This window comes from Hippopotamus amphibius, chromosome 10, assembly GCF_030028045.1.
Source record: "Hippopotamus amphibius kiboko isolate mHipAmp2 chromosome 10, mHipAmp2.hap2, whole genome shotgun sequence".
NCBI lineage: Eukaryota > Metazoa > Chordata > Mammalia > Artiodactyla > Hippopotamidae > Hippopotamus > Hippopotamus amphibius.
This window is the reverse complement of record NC_080195.1, coordinates 26,279,214-26,302,799: the sequence shown is the minus strand read 5'-3', so window position 1 is coordinate 26,302,799 and position 23,586 is coordinate 26,279,214.

The window sequence follows — 23,586 nt, the reverse complement described above, 5'->3', positions numbered from 1 at the left end:
TAAAAACTTCACCTTGGCTGGCTTACTTCTCTTCCTTATTATAACAATAGATTTTCTCTTAACGTTTGTAGTTATATTTTGTTTTGTTTTTGTTGTGTTTCAATCAGAAGAAAAATCCACAGAGCTTTCCTTCCATGTTTAATGGCCCATCAGTTTGTCATCCTACAGAGATTGTCATAAAAATATGACTTGACCTGATATTATCTACAACTGTCTGCAGCATATTTTTTCCAGTACTTGAATTTAAGCTTACTGTAGATGTAAGACATAATCTCAGATTCAATGATTTGTAACTGATATCTAGTCAATAAAAGAGAAACATCTATGTCATGAGTAATGTTTTTCTGAATCTAAGGCACTCCAAGTTTTTTGGGAATCCAACTAAATTAGAAGTGCTATCAGTGATCTTATTGTTTTAGAAATTACTTACTCCTGTATTATTTTTTAAAGTTATTTAAATCGTACAAAAGAATTTCAAGCAATCCATGAGTTTATAAAGCAAAACATTACATTTCTAAATATATATATTCAAAAAATTTTTATTTCTAAGTTTCTTTTGCCTTTATTTATTATTTGTATAATGAGACTCTACTGCAGTCAAGGCATTGTCCTGTTACTCATTTTTTGTCACTTAACAATATGGCATAATGACTTTCCTTGTCAGTACAGAACTCTACCTTATTCTTGCTAACTATTGCATCAAACTCTATAGACCCACTGGTGCAGGGTTTGTGCCTTTTAAGCTTTAGTAGATAACACCAAACTGTCCTGTGAAATTAATTCCAGTAGCCTATTTTCTGACTAAGATTATGAGAGTCTCTGAGATGGTTCTCTACAATCTCTACATCCTGATATCCACACACTTCTGTAATTCTCTCCCCATGAGTCGGGGCTGGACCTATTGACTCACTTTTAACAAATAGAATATTTCAGTGATGGGATGTTATAAATAGGCTGTGGCTTCCATATTACCCCCTCTCTCTCACATGTTGGGAGAATCAAGATGCCTTATTGGCCTTTGGAAAGACCCATGTGCCCTGGCAAGGATCTGAGACCTTCAGTCCAATAATTCACAGTGAACTGAAGGACCTTAACTACAGTGTGAGTGAGCTTAGAAGTGGATCCTTCAGTTCACTTGAGATTTGTTGAGTCTTAAGATGACTGTAGCCCAGCCAAGTGTTTGCAAGCTCCTAAGAGCCCCTGAGCCAGAAACCATCAGTCAAGCACCTCCCAGATCCCTAACCACAGAAACCATGAAGTAATAAATATTTGTTGTTTAAAATTGCTGTGGTAGAGAGATCTGTTACATAGTCAGGTTTCATTATAACACCTTGCTGACCCTTGACTTTCATTCATTTTTCTGCTAATCTAATGTGAATACTAGTTATGTTGACATCTATACTTGTGTGTACAAGTATGCATGTGTGTAAATTGCTTCAAGTCCTTTGCTCATTTTTCTACTGACCTGTTTGTCTTTTCTTGTTGACCTGTAGGATTTCTAATGTATTCAATGATTAATGCTTTGTTTTTCATAGATGGTGAATATATTTTCTTTGTATCCTTCTAACAAAATATAAATTATACTTCATGTACAGTCAACAACACTGATTATTCCCCTCATCACTTCTAGGTCTGCATTATAATTAGAAAATCATTGCAATTCTAATATTTTAAAATATTTTCCTGCATTTTCTTCTAAAAGCTTTAGGATCTCTTCTTCATTTAGCTCTTGAACCAATCTGCAGAAAGTTATATTTTAATGAGGTTATGGAGAGAGCTAAATGAAATTTCCCAATTGGATAACCAGTTGTTAAAGTATCAGTGTGAAGTATTTTGTTTACCTCCTACTTCATATGTCAAATTTTGGATGCATTGAATCCTCATAAAAACAAACATTTCTGAATGTTATATTCTGTACCGTCAATTGTATTATTACTTTCTGCAATAACCAAGCTGTTTAAGTTGCTGTAATTCTATAATATGTTTTGATATTTGATAGGACTAGTCTCTAGTTGGTCTTCCTTGCAAATATTAACTTAACACTTTGTGCATATTTTTCCATAATAAATTTAAAATCATCATAGTTTTAAATTTTCAGATTAACCTTAATGTGAAGAATAATTTGGAGAGAGTTTACCTATTTCAAATACCGGATCCTCCTTAACCATGGACTTAAGGTAACTTTCCCCTTTTTTCAGGGTGTGTTTTACGACCTTCAGTAAATTTCTATAATTTTTTAATAGGTTTTACAAGTTTCTTGCCACAGCTAATCATAGTACTTAATGAGCTTTGTGGCTATTCTAAATGGGACCCATTTTTCTATTACATTTTAAATTGGTCATTGCTAGTGTATAAGAAAGCTATTGATTTTTCAATATTGATTTTTTATCTGGCTACTTTCCTGGACTCTTACTAGTTCTGGTAGTTTTTCCATTGATTCTTGTTGATTTTTTTTTTTTTTTTGGTAAAAGGTTTGTTTTAGACATATGATGATAGATAGATAGTTATAGATAGACAGATGATATGTGTATGTGTATATACACAGAGACATATATTCTTTTTCTTTCATTTTATTACATGGTCAATTATCTCCAAAAAGATCACTATTAGCATAATAACTGGGATTCTTTTCTTATTTCTGACTTACTGCAGCTTCTCTTTTGTATTAGTTTTCTTGGTGCTATTATAACAAATGACCACAGACTTTGTGACTTAAAACATAAATGCATTATTTTATAGTCCTGGAGGTCCGAATGAGTCTTGCAGGGCCATAATCAAGGTACTGGCAGAGCTGGTTCCTTCTGGAGACCCCAAGGGAGAATCCGTCCGTTGCCCCCACCAGCCCCTGGAGCTGTCCGCATTCCATGGCTCAAGGCTCCTCTTCATGTCATTTAAACCTCTTGTTTCCATCATCACATTGCCTTCTCCTCTCTCTAACCTCCTGTCATCCACATAACCCAGGGTCATCTTCCCATTTCAAGGGCCTTAATTGCATCTGCAGGGTCACTTTTACCATGCAAGGTAACATATTCACACATTGCAGGCATCAGGACCTTTTTTGGAGAGAGGTATATTATTCAACCTCTCACACTTATAATATTTCACTGTTATTTACATTGTTTTCTTAAGGTTTCTGGTAGATTTTTAAAGCCAAATTTTAAAAGTTTATTTCTATAACTAGCTTCCTAAAAGGGTTTTTTTCCCCAGTCAATAATAAATATTATAATGAATCAAGTGATTTAATCATCCATATTGATGTTTATTCACTTTTCTCCTTTAATTTGTTAATGTACTAATTATATTAATGCATGTCTCATAATCTAAAATACTTCTGCATCCTCAGCATATATCTTTTGAGCATGATGTATTCGCAGTCTGCGAATACATTCCTGAAATTAAGTTGGTAACAGTTTATTTATGATTTTTGTATCTGTGTTCATGATTTTTCTTTCACCTGCTATTTTCATTCAGTTTTGTTATCAGAGTTACATTACATCTATAGAATACTTTGAGAAAGATCCTATTCCTTTCTGTTAATCGAAAAACATATATTACAAGGAATTATTTCTTCTTTAGGGATGCAGTTAGCCTCACCCATAAAATAGTCTGACCCTTCTTTTGCCTTGTCATGATAGATAAGCTTTCAGTACATTTTCCCATGTATTATAAAGATCTTCTACCATTCCTTAGGTGAACTTTGCTAATTTCTCTCACTAGAATATGACTTTTTTAAGGCGCTTAATTTTTAATGTAAACTATATTTAAATAGGCACTATATTTAGAATGCCACTTATTTTCTCATTCCTACTGCTATTTGTTTGTATTTTTACTGGTGAAAGTTACCCAAGTTTGTTTATTTTATAATCTTTTTTTAAAATTTATTTATTTATTTATTGGCTGCATTGGGTTTCTGTTGCTGCGCGAGCGTGGGCTTTCTCTAGTTGTGGCGAGTGGGGGCTACTATTCATTGTGGTGCATGGGCTCCTCATTGCGGTGGCTTCTCTTGTTGCAGAGCATGGGCTCTAGGCGTACGAGCTTCGGTAGTTGTGGCACACAGGCTCAGTAATTGTGGCACACAGGCTTAGTTGCTCTGCAGCATGTGGAATCCTCCCAGACCAGGGATTGAATCTGTGTCCCCTGCATTGGCAGGCGGATTCTTAACCACTGCACCACCTAGGAAGTCCCTAGATAATCTTAAAGAGTTTATTTTTAGTTTTCTTGATCATTTCTACTTTCTATTTCTGTTCTTCATTTATTAGTTTCTACTTTTATCTCTATTAATTCCTTTTATTTTGCCTGGCTTTGCTTTGTTTCCCCAACTCCTCTCCCCAGCTTTTTACCTTTGTATACATAATTTATTAGTTTTAAGTGTTTATTTAAAAATATATGCATTTTTACCCTCTTATTTTTCAGTTCAGTACAGCTTTAGGCAGATCCTACACCTTTTGACTTGTGCTACTCAATGTCTTTAACATCAAAACAGTTGTTAATATCTGTTTAGACTTTGTCTTTATTTCACAATTTATCTAGAACATTTTTGAGGTTTTACCTGCATAGACCTTTTACACTTCTGATTTTATTGCATTATATTCAGGGAATATGGACTGTGTTATTTTTGCTTTAGGAATTAATTGGAATTTCTCTTAAGGCATAATTCTTGACCTATTTTTATATGTCCTATTTGTTCTTGAAAAGGCTACGTGTTCCCTATTTCTTCAGCGCCAAGTTCCTACTTTCTTTCATTGTATCTATTATATCATGCATATTAATTGCATGCATAAATTCCAACATTAAACCTAAAACATCTATTAAAAGAAAAAAGTTCTCATGTTGAATAAAAATGCATATAGTCTACAAGAAATGCTGAATTAAAAGGAAGTGGGAAAGAAATGCCAGAAAGAAAGAGAGTAGAATATACAGTATTAATACCAAATATGTTAGAATTAAGTATAAAAAATAAATAAATAGGATTAAAAAGATTCTACTGAGATAAATTTTTTTCACAATAAAGATATAAATTTTATAAATATCTGTGCACCTGGTAGTCCATCATTTAAGCACATGTCAAAATGTTGTTAATATAAGGGAATTAGGAGAATTAAGAGACCTTAACACATTTTGCATATTTCTTGAAAAACCCAGAGATCAATAAACTATAAAAAGGTATATTTGGCAAACTTCAACACTTTCTCAAAACAAACAAACACAACTAGAAAGAGAAGAAAATTTCTTCAACATGATAAGTGCCATGTAAAATAAAAACTATAGCTAACATCATACTTAATGTTGAAAACAAATGAGTCCCTAAGATTGGGAGCAAGGAGAGGATATTTACTCTTACTGCTTTTATTCAGTTAGTGTATTAAAGGTCCTGTTCAGTTCAATAAGGCAAGCTGAGCAAATGAAATCACAGAGTTTGAAGGAAGAAAGACATAAAGGAACTTAAAGAATGGTAAGGCTTCTCCACGTCATTCAAACTGATAAAATGATGGCACTGAGAAAAAAAAGGTGGCAGTGAAGTAGAGGGACGTGGAATGCATGCCTCTCCACAGATGCATTGGGAATGCACCGAAGGACACCATAATTCCCACAGAGAACCAAATGAACACCAGCAGACGGCCTCGGACACCAGAAAGCACCACAAGGATCCCGACATAACCAGTAGGGAGGCATCTACGACAGCTCAGAGAGGGTGAAGCGGCGGAGCTGTGGCATACGGGAGGGAGGGAGAGACACATAGAGGGTCCACACAGCAGCTCAGCGTTCCCGGACCGAGACGTCCAATCACAGCTGAACAGAGGGTCCGGGAGTGGGAGTGTGGGAACCAGAGAGCTGGTTCAGGGTGAGAAACATTGTTGCCAGTAAGGTGACAGACCGAGAGGACAGGAGGAAGAGGTCCACAGCGAGGAGTGCCTGCCCCTGAGAGCTGCCCGGCCATGATGGCGGCTGGAGGCTGCAGGCTCACGGGCGGCGGGGAGGAGCCACACGCATAGTCTCTCTCTCTCTTTCGGCGCCTCTGCAACAGGCAGTGGAGGGACGCCCTGTGGGCCACCTAAGGCACTCAGGGATAACAAGCACCCTCAGGCACTCGGGCGGGGCTGGATTAAAACCCCTTGGAACGCTGGCAGCAGGGAGGCTGAAGAGAAAAAAAAAAACTAAACCAAGAGAGGCCCAACTCTAAGACTTTCTGTTTACACCTGAGCCACTGGAGTCCCTCTACAACAGGCACCTCCAAGCCCAACTGAAACAAAAGTGTGCCACTGCTCACTCACTCCCAGGGGAAGGAGCCACTATCATACCCTCTCCCTCCTCACACACCGACGCTTACAGACGAACAATAAAGGAAGCTCTGCTGGCCACAGAATAATACAAAAAATCCAAGGTGAGGAGAAGGACACTTACAGCTAAGACTCTAAGGAAACAGAAATATTCGTATCAATCCTATTGAACTGGTCCATTCTGGGATCAGTTCTGGATTTTTTTTCCTTTATTAATTATGATCTTAGTCCTAAAGGATCTACAAGTTTTATAACATAATTTTTTAATGATATTTTTATTCTATTTTTATTTTTTTGCCTTTTTATATACTTCTATTTCTAGCTAAGTTTTTGGTAGTACGGACAATATATCTCTCATACTTTCCTTTCATCCCTATCTTTTATACATTTCTATTCCTTTCTTTTTATTTGCATATTTCCAATCACACTACGCTCTTCTGCTCCCCTTTCTTCCATTCCTTTTTAGTTTATTTTATCTTAACATACTTATAAGCAACACTATCGATCTGCTCAGACTCCTTGCTCTATTCTCCAGATGACGCACCGCCTTGGTATTTAATATTAGGTTTTTGTCTTTATCTTAGTTCTTAGTACAATTGTCTAATTTCATTCTGAGAATCTCCATTCTGTCTGGTGGTACTCTAGCTCTTTTTTATATTTGATTCTAGCTTACAAAATCTCTCTGGATTAGTGTTTGTATGTGTAAGGTGTTATTTGTTTGTTTGTTTGCTTTTGCTTTTGTCTCTGATTTGTTCTGTTTCAGTTGTCAATTTCTGTTGGGTTTCTCTTTGAATATCTGATAGCATACTGGGGTTCTGTCAGGTCTTTCCAGAGCCTTATGTCCTAATGGATTCAGTAATTGTGTGTCTTATACATGTATGTGTTTCCTAGACTTAATATTTGTTTAACCCAACACTTGGACATTAGTCTGAGGCTTGGACAGTCTTCTATAAACACCTCTATCGCCAGGACAAGCAACCCCAAAAGTCTGGACAACCATGAGGAAACAAAGAAAGACCATGCAGGCAAAGGAGCAGGAAAAAAACCCACAAGACCAAATAAATGAGGAGGAAATAGGAAAAATGCCTGGAAAAGAATTCAGAGTAATGATAGTAAAAATGATACAAAATCTCAATAACAAAATAGAGAAAGTACAAGAAACAGTTCATAAGAACTCAGAAAAACAAACAGCAATGGATAACAAAATAACCAAAATTAAAAATACTCTAGATGGTATAACCAGCAGACTGACTGAGGCAGAAGAACGAATAAGTGAGTTGGAAGATAGAATGGGGGAAATAAATGCCACAGAGCAGGAAAAGAAAAAAGAATAAAAAGAATTGAAGACAGTCTCAGAGACCTCAGTGATAACATTAAATGAACCAACATTCGAATTATAGGCATCCCAGAAGAAGAAGAAAACAAGAAAGGGTCTGAGAAAATATTTGAAGAGGTTATAGTGGAAAACTTCCCCAACATGGGAAAGGAAATAATTAACCAAGTCCAAGAAGCACAGAGAGTCCCATACAGAATAAACCCAAAGAGAAATACACCAAGGCACATATTAATCAAACTAACAACAATTAAACACAAAGAAAAAATATTAAAAGCAGCAAGAGAAAAGCAGCAAATAACATATAAGGGAAAACCCATAAGGATAACAGCTGACCTTTCTGCAGAAACTCTGCAGGCCAGAAGGGAATGGCAGGATATACTGAAAGTCCTGAAAGAGAGAAACCTACAACCAAGAATACTCTACCCAGCAAGGATCTCATGCAGATTTGATGGAGAAATCAAAAGCTTTCCAGACAAGCAAAAGTTAAGAGAATTCAGCACCACCAAACCAGCCTTACAACAAGTGCTAAAGGAACTTCTCTAAGTAGGACACACAAGAAAAGGAAAACACCTACAAATACAAACCCAAAACAGTTAAGAAAATGGTAATTGGAACACACATGTCAATAATCACCTTAAATGTAAATGGATTCAATGCTCCAACCAAAAGACACAGACTGGCTGAATGGATACAAAAACAAGACCCTTCTATATGCTGCCTACAAGAAACCCACTTCAGACCAAGGGATACATATAGACTGAAAGTGAAGGGATGGAAAAAGATATTCCATGCAAATGGAAGTCAAAAGAAAGCTGGAGTAGCAATACTCATATCAGACACATTAGACTTGAAAGTAAAGACTATTACAAGAGACAAGGAAGGACACTACATCATGATCAAGGGATCCATCCAAGAAGAACATATCACAATGGTAAATATCTATGCCCCCAATATAGGAGCACCTCAATACATAAGGCAAATGCTAACAGCTATAAAAGGGGACATCGACAGGAACACAATAATAGTGGGAGACTTGAACACCCCACTTACATCAATGGACAGATCATCCAAACAGAAAATAAATAAAGACACACAAGCTTTAAATGACACATTAGACCATCTTCACTTCATTGATATTTATAGGACATTCCATCCAAAAACGACAGAATACACGTTCTTCTCAAGTGCACACGGAACATTTTCCAGGATAGATCACATCTTGGGTCACAAATCAAACCTCGGCAAATTCAGGAAAATTGAAATCATATCAAGCATCTTCTCAGACCACAACGCCATGAGACTAGATATCAATTACAGGAAAAAAACTGCAAAAAATACAAACACATGGAAGCTAAACAATTCACTCTTAAACAACCAAGAAATCACTAAAGAAATCAAAGAGGAAATCAAAAAATATCTAGAAACAAATGACAATGAAAACACAACAACGCAAAACCTATGGGATGCAGCAAAAGCAGTTCTAAGAGGGAAGTTTACAGCAATACAGTCCTACCTCAAGAAACAAGAAAATTATCGAATAAACAACCTAACCTTACACCTCAAACAATTAGAAAAAGAAGAACAAAGAAACCCCAAAGTGAGCAGAAGGAAAGAAATCATAAAGATCAGAGCAGAAATAAATGAAAAAGAAAGGAAGGAAGCCAGAGCAAAAATAAATAAAACTAAAAGCTGGTTCTTTGAGAAGATTAACAAAATTGATAAACCATTAGCCACACTCATGAAGAAAAAAAGGGAGAGGATGCAAGTCAACAGAATTAGAAATGAAAAAGGAGAAGTAACAACGGACACCTCAGAAATACAAAACATCATGAGAGACCACTACAAGCAACTATATGCCAATCAATTGGATAACCTGGAAGAAATGGATACATTCTTAGAAAAATAGAATCTTCCAAGACTGAACCAGGAAGAAATAGAAACTATGAACACACCAATCACAAGTACGGAAATTGAGGCAGTGATTAAAAATCTCCCAACACACAAAAGCCCAGGACCAGATGGATTCACGGGCGAATTCTATCAAACATTTCGAGAAGAGCTAACACCTATCCTTCTCAAACTCTTCCAAAATCTAGCAGAAGGCGGAACACTCCCAAACTCATTCTATGGGGCCACCATCACCCTGATACCAAAACCAGGCAAAGATGTCACAAAAAAAGAAAATTACAGACCAATATCACTGATGAATATAGATGCAAAAATCCTCAACAAAATACTAGCTAACAGATGCCAACAGCACATTAAAAAAATCATACACCATGACCAAGTGGGGTTTATCCCTGGGATGCAAGGATTCTTCAATATACGCAAATCAATCAATGTGATACATCATATCAATAAATTGAAGGATAGAAACCATATGATCATCTCTATAGATGCAGAAAAAGCTTTTGACAAAGTTCAACATCCATTTATGATAAAAGCTCTCCAGAAAATGGGCATAGAAGGAAATTACCTCAACATAATAAAAGCCATATGTGAAAAACCAAAAGCCAACATTGTTCTCAATGGGGAAAAACTGAAAGAATTCCCTCTAAGAACAGGAACAAGACAAGGGTATCCACTCTCACCATTATTATTCAACATAGTTTTGGAAGTTTTAGCCACAGCAATCAGAGAAGAAAAAGAAAGAAAATGAATCCAAATTGGAAAAGAAGAAGTAAAATTGTCACTCTTTGCAGATGACATGATATTATATATAGAAAACCCTAAAGACTCTACCAGAAAACTGCTAGCACTCATTGATGAGTTTAGTAAAGTAGCAGGATACAAAATTAATGCACAGAAATCTCTTGCATTCCTATACACTAACAACGGAAGAGCAGAAAGAGAAATTAAGGAAACTCTTCCATTCACCATTGCAACCAAAAGAATAAAATACCTAGGAATAAACCTGCCTAAAGAGGCAAAAGATCTGTATGCAGAAAACTTTAAGACATTGATGCAAGAAATCAAAGACGACACAAACAGATGGAGGGACATACCATGTTCCTGGATTGGAAGAATCAACATCATGAAAATGACTGTACTACCCAAAGCAATTTACAGATTCAATGCAATCCCGATCAAATTACCAATGGCATTTTTCACAGAACTAGAGCAAGAAATCTTACGATTTGTATGGAAACGCAAAGGACCCCGAATAGCCAGTGCAATCTTGAGAAGGAAAAATGGAGTTGGTGGAATCAGGCTTCCTGACTTCCAACTATACTACAAGGCCATAGTGATCAAGACAGTATGGTACTGGCACAAAAATAGAAAGGAAGATCAATGGAACAGAATAGAGAACTCAGAAGTAAGCCCAAACATATATGGGCACCTTATCCTTGACAAAGGAGGCCAGAATATACAATGGAAAAAAGACAGCCTCTTCAATAAGTGGTGCTGGGAAAATTGGACAGCAACATGTAAAAGAATGCAATTAGAACACTTCCTAACACCATCCACAAAAATAAACGCCAAATGGATTAAAGACCTACATGTAAGGCCAGACACTATAAAACTCCTAGAGGAAAACATAGGCAGAACACTCTATGACATCCATCAAAGCAAGATCCTTTTTGACCTACCTCCTAGAATCATGGAAATAAAATCAAGCATAAACAAATGGGACCTCATGAAACTTAAAAGCTTTTGCACAGCGAAAGAAACCATAAACAAGACTAGAAGGCAACCCTCAGAATGGGAAGAAATCGTTGCCTATGAAACAACGGACAAAGGATTAACCTCCAAAATATACAAGCAGCTCATGCAGCTTAATACCAAAAAAGCAAATAACCCAATCCACAAATGGGCAGAAGACCTCAATAGACATTTCTCCAAAGAAGACATACAGATGGCCAACACACACATGAAAAGATGCTCAACATCACTCATCATCAGAGAAATGCAAGTCAAAGCCACAATGAGGTATCACCTCACACCAATCAGAATGGCCATCATCACAAAATCTGGAAACAACAAATGTTGGAGAAAAGGGAACTCCCCTGCACTGTTGGTGGGAATGTAAGTTGGTACAGCCACTATGGAAAACAATTTGGAGGTTCCTTAAAAAACTACAAATAGAACTACCATATGATCCAGTAATCCCACTCCTGGGCATATACCCAAAGAAAACCATAATCCCAAAAGAAACATGTACCATAATGTTTATTGCAGCACTATTTACAATAGCCAGGACATGGAAGCAACCTAAATGCCCATCGACAAATGAATGGATAAAGAAGATGTGGCACATATATATACAATGGAATATTACTCAGCTATAAAAAGGGATGAGATGGCGCTATATGTCATGAGGTGGATAGACCTAGAGTCTGTCATACAGAGTGAAGTAAGTCAGAAAGAGAAAGACAAATATTGTATGCTAACTCACATATACGGAATCTAAAAATGGTACTGATGAACTCAGTGACAAGAACAAGGATGCAGATGCAGAGAATGGACTGGAGAACTCGAGGTTTGGGGGGGGCGCGGGGTGAAGGGGAAGCTGAGACAAAGCGAGAGAGTAGCACAGACATATATATACTACCAACTTTAAAATAGATAGCCAGTGGGAAGTTGTTGTATAACAAAGGGAGTCCAACTCGAAGATGGAAGATGCCTTAGAGGACTGGGACGGGGAGGGTGGGAGGGACTCGAGGGAGGCTGAGGTGGGAGTCGAGGGAGGGAGGGAATATGGGGATATGTGTATAAAAACAGCTGATTGAACTTGGTGTACCCCCAAAAAAATAATAAATAAATTAAAAAAAAAAAGAACAGTAGCCCTACAACATTTTCCTGTTTGTACAGAACTTAAAAAAATAAATAAATAAATCCTACCTGGCAAAAAAATAAAAAAATAAAAAAAAATAAAGGGTGCAAAAAGCATCCTGGACCACCCCCCCCCAAAACCATCTCAGATATATTTTTAAATATGGAAAAATCTAATATAATTGAGTTGCATTTTCAACATAATGAACTTAATACACTAGCTTTGTTTTTAAAGCTCCAAAGAAAAGGCGTTGATTCTCTCCCCACCTCATCTAAACGGCGCAGGCACCACGCTGATGAGATTTAAGGTAAGAGACCCTTTACTTGGCAACCAGTCCTGTATATGGAGCCAGTTGTGTGAAACGAGTCTTGAAACCTCTGAGGTGAAATAGGGTACCATGTATGATGGAAAAGATGGGCAAACTGTAGATTATCAGCTTGAGAGGTAAAAGTATATGAGTTTTTGAGAGAAAGCATCATTGCAGTCAGTATGTTATAAAACCTCCCCAAATCATTTAGATGCCTTTGTAATAAAATTACCAAAATAGAAGCATATCTAAATACACCTATATTATTAGTTTTGTTTTTGAAATCCTCTTTTGGAATTGTTCTCAGTGCACGGGGCACAGTTTTCTTTTAATTCTCTTAATCTAGTTTTAGCACACCTTCATCTTCTGAGTGGGGGCATTGATTTCCAGAAGTAGTCAAAACCAATTTTACCGGGTGTAAATAATGGGATAGGTGGCTAGCTAATATTATTTTTAATAAAATATAATTGATGAATATTTAGCATTGAATTGGATTTTTTTAGTAGTACAGATACTGCCTACAAAGGAAATTTCAAACCTCGTTTGAATTACGATGAGACTGAAGAATACTTGTTATGTACATCATAGACTTGCTCTACTCTCTTCTCTTTGAAAGATATTTTGTTGATAAAAGGAGATATTCTAGAATGAAGAGAACATAGTGTTGCTGGGTTCACCTTTCCTGTTCCACTGCTTCAGTGAGTCACCTAGTGGACACTAAGATGGTTCAGCAACGTAAGGTTTATGGAATGGCTATGAAAATTCATATATCATTTTTTCTCCGAAGTTTTATCATGTTCGAAATGTTCTTCTCAACAAGAAAGATGGTTCCATTTTAAACATTTAATTCAGGTATAAGTAAAAACGATAAATGATTAAGAAATTAAATTCTACTTTTTGTCCATAGGAAGGCCTCTCCTTTGCAGAAAAACAAATTACTGGGCTGAGTTTATTTTTCTCCTCTGGAGAGAAAAGGAAGAGATTGTCTTGATAGATAATAATGACTGATTTTAATATTAATTTACAGGAGTGACTCCAGTTATTTTTCCTTTAAAATGATGCCTTCCTAGGGACTTCCCTGGTGGTGCAGTGGTTAAGAATCTGCCTGCCAATGCATGGGTTTGATCCCTGGTCCCGGAAGATCCCACATGTCATGGAGCAACTAAGCCCGTGCACCACAACCACTGAGCCTGAGCTCTAGAGCCCATGTGCCACAACTACTGAAACCCGTGTGCCTAGAGCCTATGCTCCACAGCAAGAGAAGTCACTGCAATGAGAAGCCCACGCACCACAATGAAGAGTAACACTCACTTATCGTAACTAGAGAAAGCCCATGTGCAACAACGAAGACCCAATGCAGCCAAACAGAGATTAAAAAATAAATTTATTAAAAATAGGATGCCTTCCTATGTAGGTTTGTTTGGATGTTAATATAATATCATAGTCAAAAATCTGGTTCTGGATATGGTCTTTTGAGGGGGAGGGAGAATTTTTATTTGGCAGATTAAGCCAGGGGTGCCTGTGTGTGTATGTGTGTAAGGAGGGAAAGGGAGAGAGAGAGAGAGATCAGAAAAAATTTAACCTCTCATTTCAGAGGTTACACAAAATCCAATTGACCTTTTAAAAAACATCTAATTATCATGCACTCCGGTACTTTCCGGACTCGAACTGACAGTCAAATATCACAAGAAAGGTTATTCTTGTTATTTCAAAACCTGTTTGAACCAAAAAGTATTGAGTGTCCTTGGGGGAGATCCCAATCAAGCTCCTCATGGTTTCTCTTTAATTAATTAATTACTTAATGTTTGTCAAGTGTTTTGAAGATTCTAAGTGAAATGTATGTGCTAATTAATATTATTTATGAAAAGCAAATAAGACATTAATGGTTTCTGTTTCCTCCCAGGTATGTCACTTTATCTGGCTAAGTTTTATGAACCCAAAGAATAGTCGTGTTTTTATAGTTTTCTAAGATGCACAGTACAAAGAAAATGCTGTTTAAATCCAGGACACAACCGATAAGAACTAGGTAATATTTTTTGCCCTCTCTCTCCATCTAGTCCATGTCCTCTGGTTTTACCAGCGATAAGTTGTCTCTGTAGAATAAAATAGAAGCGGTGTGTAAATGTCTACTCATGTTTTACAGTGTGCTTTGCATTATTTAAGTAAACTTTAGAATTGTATGAGAAACTTGAATTTCTGCATTAATTTAAAAGGACGATTTAAGAAAAACGAATAGAGGATTGTTTTCCCATTATACTCTTCAGTGACAATTCTTAATAGAATAGCTGTTTGACTCTATCTTCCATTTTACACCATTAGTGATAACAGGAAGTTTCAGTCTATTTGAGCTCAATTGAATTCTGACCTCACTCTTACAGAGCTCATGCATGTATAACTACAGGAAAATACTGGTTGGGATTTGAAAAGCATACTCACATAGAACAATGTAGAAAATGAAGGGACCGAGACAGCTAACAACTTAGGTTCTGCCCAATGTGTGTCCCATTCATCACTAGATGCTCTAGCGCTAAGAGACACGGGAATCCAACACCAGAAGAACAGCTCGGTAGCAATTTTTGAGACTTGGAAACATGTAATCTTTGTTATTGACCCTAGCTGCAAACCATGTTTTTAAATATAAAATTGCAGAAGGTTTTGCAACCTTTAAATCTTTTCTTGTCATTTTATGTTTCTGGTGTTAAATTTGCTGTGTTAATGTCATTTTCACTTGGTAATATTTACAGCACCTAAATCAATGTTGAGGACACATAGAATATTGGAGGATCAACTCTACTTATTCCAAACACACTTTAATATTTTGACTGCCAGACCAGAGTTCGAGAAATAACTGCAGTAGAATGATAATGAGAAGTTTAACAGTTTTATGATGGTTGAAGCTGACTTTATGAAAGTTGATAAATTTCATCTTGTAGGTTTCAATTTCTCATTCCCTACCGAGAGATGGGGAGAATACATTGATACTGCATTTCAAATTGGCTAGATCAGAAGGAACAGCAGCTAAAATCCATTACAACCCAATTACATCCATCAGCTGAAGCTGTGTGCATTCACTCGTGAACATCAGCATTTAATCCATAAAGAGGAACTAATAAGAAATTTGAAAATGGAATCCACGCATCAGTAAGTTTGGAGAGATTTTTCTGGGATTAATGATCTGCCAGAGAATCTTCAACATGCTGGAAAGCTATTCTCTCTGGGTTTGTTTACTGACCACGGGAAAAAAAGGAGGTTTCCTTCTGTCTACTCATCACATATTTGAAGGACTTTTCTTAGTCCTTGAAAATGGGATGCTGTGTGCTTTGGAGGGAAGTAAGGTATGTGTTGGTGGACACTGCTGTCTTTGAATGGGAAAAATTAAATTATTAGATGGGCAGTTCCCACCTAGATGTTAGTAGCAAGTATCCTAAACAAATTTTTCCACCTGTATAGGTACTGACAAAGCAGGGTCCTTTATTCTGGAATCCTGGGAGCATGTTTAGCATTGCGGTAATAGCAACAAATCTATGCTGTAGAAATGTAAACGTAGTTTCCTTTTTTGTTTCTTTTTGGTGATTGCATAGATAGAAATACATAGTCTACTTGTTGAATTCCAATTACTTAAGGGGGAACATATAGAAGATGTGGCATCAACTTATTCACAATTTCATGACTTTATATGTATAATTTCTGACTATAATAAACATACAGTTTGCAAAAACTAAACGCTGGATGAAGCTTGAGAATTGAGGTGGATTTCTTCTCATCCAGTGAAAACGGTGTCTACCGGCATACAGCTCAGAGATGCTACTGTTCTGAGGTTTGGGTGGTGTAGTCATTCTGATGCAAGAAATGGGTGTGCAGAGTGCGGAGGATCTGGCTTCTAACGATGTTTGGAAGAGGAGTTTATATTTTCAGATCACATAGGACAGTGTGCTCTGTTCCTTTGTTTTCTGGACTTCCTGGAGTGTGTTTATCCACGTAGTGGTGAATATACCACCTCATGCTGTCAGTGGCTTTAATGGAGGTTAAGATGATATGAAATTAGAGAGTCCTCATTTTTTTCTCCTTATGTAAAATTTCTGCGTGAGGTTTGACTTTTTTCCATCTTTAGGAAAATGAATTGCAAAAGGCATGCAAAAGGGTTTGGTCTTTGTATTTTTGACAAAGGAGAACCTGCGGGGGGGGGGCTTTTCAGTGGAGGGATAATGTACACATTGCAGAAAGGTCACTTGGGCTGCAGTGAAGACTGGATTGGGGCGAGGTGGTGAATGGATGATGTGGAGATCACCATGAGGATGTATTTTAAGGAAGAGGGTATTGACAGTGGAAACAGTGTTGGGAGAAGAAACGTATTGGAGGATATGTCAGATGTAGACCAACAGAACTTGGTGATTGAAAACCAGGTTTTTGTCTAGGACAACTAGGTTGGTGGCGGTGCCATTATTGGGAGGAGATTTATTGCCTTTCATGTCATTCCTTAATCTTTTTGAGAATCTTTTTTAGAACACAGCCCCTGAGATGCAGTTGCCTGAATGAACTTGCAAGGTCACACTTCTAAGGGACAGTTTGCATCTCTGGATGAGCTGACCTGAACTTGTACCCTGGTCCCATCTTTCTTACAAGTGAAAAAAGAAATCAAATGAGAGACTTTTAAATAAGAAATTAAATAGTGACTTTCTCTGTGAATATCAAAATACATCCTCAGGCACTTTTAATAAAATTTTAGATTTCTTAAAAAGTCTTTCTGTTCACATGTGTTCAAGGGACTAACTCCGTCTAAGAAAGAATTCAGAGAATTCAGGCCACTTCAAAGCTGGGTGGAGTCAACCTGAGCTTGGCAGAAATTTCTGATTGGTAATTTCCTCTCTTCTGGAGATTTCTGTGGTTTTACAAAGTGTCTAAAAATACTTATTTTTTTAAGCCTTTTAATTACTCTTAGTTTCGAATCCATTGACTCGAAAAGGACTAAGAAGCTGAAGTCTATGTTCGTTTGATGGGGAAGGGGCAGAGAGTAAGGGAAATAACTTAAAATTTAGCTAAAATAGGTAAAGAGGGATAAAACAGACTCAGAACTGAGCGGTGCCAATAGATAAATTATCTGTATTTTTTAATGTGGCTACAGTTTTCAATGACATGAAAGTCTATAACGTGTCAGGATTTACAATATTTAAAAGCGGCAATAGAATGTTTAGACGCCATTTGACACTCTTCTTTAGTGTAATGCTCTCCTGAAGATTCACGAAATTTCTAACTAAATAAAACTAAGATAATAGTAAATATACACAAATTGTTGACTAATCCTTTTGTTGTCTTTCTAGTATTAAGTTGTGCTGTTTATATTTTCTGCTTTCTTTATGTTATTTTCCCATTCCCAAGTTGTTTCTTGCTCTCTTTCTCCATTTTATTTCTTTAGGGAGGCATAGAGAAAATAGGCAACAGACTTTTCGTTCAGCCACAAATATTGATATATCTTCATTAGAGGTTAAACAAGGGGGATTTTTCTGCAGCACCTCAGTGAATCTTCGTGCCACAACAATGATACAGGATGTAGGTAATGGGTTGTCATAAGACTGGTTTGGCTTAGGTTTTTTTTTTTCCATTTCTTCATGTTTTAAATTTTGAAATAATCATGGATTTACAGGAAGTTGAAAAGATAGCACAGAGGGGTCCCAATTACCAAGTTTCCCCCAATGGTTGTATAAATATAGTACAATATCAAAACCAGGAATATGTGTGTATAGTTTATGCCATCTTATTACATACATAAATTCTTATAACCACCAGCACGATCAGGATACAGAACAATGTCATCACCATAAATATCTCTCGGTGCCATCATTTTTTTTTTTTTTGAAAATTACATAATGTTTTAATCCATTAAAAAACCAAAACAATAAAACAAAAACCACGTAAGGATTCAGAAGGATGCCATAATAAATTAATACTAATTATTTTAAGAGATAAAGTAAGAAATAATTCAACACAACTTTACCAAAACCTATGAATTTTCAAAGCAAGAGAAGAGAATGCAGAGGTATGTTAACAGGTGCTGTGATTTAACCAATAGTTCTTTTTATAATAAAGTTTTTTTTTAATTTTATTTATATATTTATTATTTTTGGGGGTACACCAAGTTCAATCAGCTGTTTTTATACACATATCCCCATATTCCCTCCCTCCCTCGACTCCCACCCCAGCCTCCCTCGAGTCCCCCCCACCCTCCCCGTCCCAGTCCTCTAAGGCATCTTCCATCTTCGAGTTGGACTCCCTTTGTTATACAACAACTTCCCACTGGCTATCTATTTAACAGTTGGTAGTATATATATGTCTGTGCTACTCTCTCGCTTCGTCTCAGCTTCCCCTTCACCCTCCGCCCCCCCCAAACCTCGAGTTCTCCAGTCCATTCTCTGCATCTGTCACTGAGTTCATCAGTACTATTTTTAGATTCCGTATATGTGAGTTAGCATACAATATTTGTCTTTCTCTTTCTGACTTACTTCACTCTGTATGACAGACTCTAGGTCTATCCACCTCATGACATATAGCTCCATCTCACCCCTTTTTATAGCTGAGTAATATTCCATTGTATATATATATGTGCCACATCTTCTTTATCCATTCATTTGTTGATGGGCATTTAGGTTGCTTCCATGTCCTGGCTATTGTAAATAGTGCTGCAATAAACATTATGGTACAAGTTTCTTTTGGGATTATGGTTTTCTTTGGGTATATGCCCAGGAGTGGGATTACTGGATCATATGGTAGTTCTATTTGTAGTTTTTTAAGGAACCTCCAAATTGTTTTCCATAGTGGCTGTACCAACTTACATTCCCACCAACAGTGCAGGGGAGTTCCCTTTTCTCCACATCCTCTCCAACATTTGTTGTTTCCAGATTTTGTGATGATGGCCATTCTGACTGGTGTGAGGTGATACCTCATAGTGGCTTTGACTTGCATTTCTCTGATGATGAGTGATGTTGAGCATCTTTTCATGTGTTTGTTGGCCATCTGTATGTCTTCTTTGGAGAAATGTCTATTTAGGTCTTCCGCCCATTTGTGGATTGGGTTATTTGCTTTTTTGGTTTTAAGCTGCATGAGCTGCTTGTATATTTTGGAGGTTAATCCTTTGTCCGTTGTTTCATAGGCAACGATTTCTTCCCATTCTGAGGGTTGCCTTCTAGTCTTGTTTATGGTTTCTTTCGCTGTGCAAAAGCTTTTAAGTTTCATGAGGTCCCATTTGTTTATGCTTGATTTTATTTCCATGATTCTAGGAGGTGGGTCAAAAAGGATCTTGCTTTGATGGATGTCATAGAGTGTTCTGCCTATGTTTTCCTCTAGGAGTTTTATAGTGTCTGGCCTTACATGTAGGTCTTTAATCCATTTGGCGTTTATTTTTGTGGATGGTGTTAGGAAGTGTTCTAATTGCATTCTTTTACATGTTGCTGTCCAATTTTCCCAGCACCACTTATTGAAGAGGCTGTCTTTTTTCCATTGTATATTCTGGCCTCCTTTGTCAAGGATAAGGTGCCCATATATGTTTGGGCTTACTTCTGAGTTCTCTATTCTGTTCCATTGATCTTCCTTTCTATTTTTGTGCCAGTACCATACTGTCTTGATCACTATGGCCTTGTAGTATAGTTGGAAGTCAGGAAGCCTGATTCCACCAACTCCATTTTTCCTTCTCAAGATTGCACTGGCTATTCGGGGTCTTTTGCATTTCCATACAAATCGTAAGATTTCTTGCTCTAGTTCTGTGAAAAATGCCATTGGTAATTTGATCGGGATTGCATTGAATCTGTAAATTGCTTTGGGTAGTACAGTCATTTTCATGATGTTGATTCTTCCAATCCAGGAACATGGTATGTCCCTCCATCTGTTTGTGTCATCTTTGATTTCTTGCATCAGTGTCAAAGTTTTCTGCATACAGATCTTTTGCCTCTTTAGGCAGGTTTATTCCTAGGTATTTTATTCTTTTGGTTGCAATGGTGAATGGGAGAGTTTCCTTAATTTCTCTTTCTGCTCTTCCATTGTTAGTGTATAGGAATGCAAGAGATTTCTGTGCATTAATTTTGTATCCTGCTACTTTACTAAACTCATCAATGAGTGCTAGCAGTTTTCTGGTAGAGTCTTTAGGGTTTTCTATATATAATATCATGTCATCTGCAAAGAGTGACAATTTTACTCCTTCTTTTCCAATTTGGATTCCTTTTCTTTCTTTTTCTTCTCTGATTGCTGTGGCTAAAACTTCCAAAACTATGTTGAATAATAATGGTGAGAGTGGATACCCTTGTCTTGTTCCTGTTCTTAGAGGGAATTCTTTCAGTTTTTCCCCATTGAGAACAATGTTGGCTTTTGGTTTTTCACATATGGCTTTTATTATGTTGAGGTAATTTCCTTCTATGCCCATTTTCTGGAGAGCTTTTATCATAAATGGATGTTGAACTTTGTCAAAAGCTTTTTCTGCATCTATAGAGATGATCATATGGTTTCTATCCTTCAATTTATTGATATGATGTATCACATTGATTGATTTGCGTATATTGAAGAATCCTTGCATCCCAGGGATAAACCCCACTTGGTCATGGTGTATGATTTTTTTAATGTGCTGTTGGCATCTGTTAGCTAGTATTTTGTTGAGGATTTTTGCATCTATATTCATCAGTGATATTGGTCTGTAATTTTCTTTTTTTGTGACATCTTTGCCTGGTTTTGGTATCAGGGTGATGGTGGCCCCATAGAATGAGTTTGGGAGTGTTCCGCCTTCTGCTAGATTTTGGAAGAGTTTGAGAAGGATAGGTGTTAGCTCTTCTCGAAATGTTTGATAGAATTCGCCCGTGAATCCATCTGGTCCTGGGCTTTTGTGTGTTGGGAGATTTTTAATCACTGCCTCAATTTCCGTACTTGTGATTGGTGTGTTCATAGTTTCTATTTCTTCCTGGTTCAGTCTTGGAAGATTGTATTTTTCTAAGAATTTATCCATTTCTTCCAGGTTATCCAATTGATTGGCATATAGTTGCTTGTAGTGGTCTCTCATGATGTTTTGTATTTCTGAGGTGTCCGTTGTTACTTCTCCTTTTTCATTTCTAATTCTGTTGACTTGCATCCTCTCCCTTTTTTTCTTGATGAGTCTGGCTAATGGTTTATCAATTTTGCTAATCTTCTCAAAGAACCAGCTTTTAGTTTTATTTATTTTTGCTATTGCTTCCTTCCTTTCTTTTTCATTTGTTTCTTCTCTGATCTTTATGATTTCTTTCCTTCTGCTCACTTTGGGGTTTCTTTGTTCTTCTTTTTCTAATTGTTTGAGGTTTAAGGTTAGGTTGTTTATTCGATAATTTTCTTGTTTCTTAAGGTAGGACTGTATTGCTGTAAACTTCCCTCTTAGAACTGCTTTTGCTGCGTCCCATAGGTTTTGGGTTGTTGGGTTTTCATTGTCGTTTGTTTCTAGATATTTTTTGATTTCCTCTTTGATTTCTTTAGTGATTTCTTGGTTGTTTAAGAGTGAATTGTTTAGCTTCCATGTGTTTGTATTTTTTGCAGTTTTTTTCCTGTAATTGATATCTAGTCTCATGGCGTTGTGGTCTGAGAAGATGCTTGATATGATTTCAATTTTCCTGAATTTGCCGAGGTTTGATTTGTGACCCAAGATGTGATCTATCCTGGAAAATGTTCCGTGTGCACTTGAGAAGAAAGTGTAGTGTGTCTTTTTTGGGTGGAATGTCCTATAAATATCAATTAAGTCGAAATGGTCTAATGTGTCATTTAAAGCTTGTGTGTCTTTATTTATTTTCTGTTTGGATGATCTGTCCATTGATGTAAGTGGGGTGTTCAAGTCTCCCACTATTATTGTGTTCCTGTCGATGTCCCCTTTTATAGCTGTTAGCATTTGCCTTATGTATTGAGGTGCTCCTATATTGGGGGCATAGATATTTACCATTGTGATATGTTCTTCTTGAATGGATCCCTTGATCATTATGTAGTGTCCTTCCTTGTCTCTTGTAATAGTTTTTACTTTCAAGTCTAATGTGTCTGATATGAGTATTGCTACTCCAGCTTTCTTTTGACTTCCATTTGCATGGAATATCTTTTTCCATCCCTTTACTTTCAGTCTATATGTATCCCTTGGTCTGAAGTGGGTTTCTTGTAGGCAGCATATAGAAGGGTCTTGTTTTTGTATCCATTCAGTCAGTCTGTGTCTTTTGGTTGGAGCATTGAATCCATTTACATTTAAGGTGATTATTGACATGTGTGTTCCAATTACCATTTTCTTAATTGTTTTGGGTTTGTATTTGGAGGTGTTTTCCTTTTCTTGTGTGTCCTTCTTAGAGAAGTTCCTTTAGCACTTGTTGTAAGGCTGGTTTGGTGGTGCTGAATTCTCTTAACTTTTGCTTGTCTGGAAAGCTTTTGATTTCTCCATCAAATCTGCATGAGATCCTTGCTGGGTAGAGTATTCTTGGCTGTAGGTTTCTCTCTTTCAGGACTTTCAGTATATCCTGCCATTCCCTTCTGGCCTGCAGACTTTCTGTAGAAAGGTCAGCTGTTATCCTTATGGGTTTTCCCTTATATGTTATTTGCTGCTTTTCTCTTGCTGCTTTTAATATTTTTTTCTTTGTGTTTAATTGTTGATAGTTTGATTAATATGTGCCTTGGTGTATTTCTCTTTGGGTTTATTCTGTATGGGACTCTCTGTGCTTCTTGGACTTGGTTAATTATTTCCTTTCCCATGTTGGGGAAGTTTTCCACTATAACCTCTTCAAATATTTTCTCAGACCCTTTCTTGTTTTCTTCTTCTTCTGGGATGCCTATAATTTGAATGTTGGTTCATTTAATGTTATCACTGAGATCTCTGAGACTGTCTTCAATTCTTTTTATTCTTTTTTCTTTTCCTGCTCTG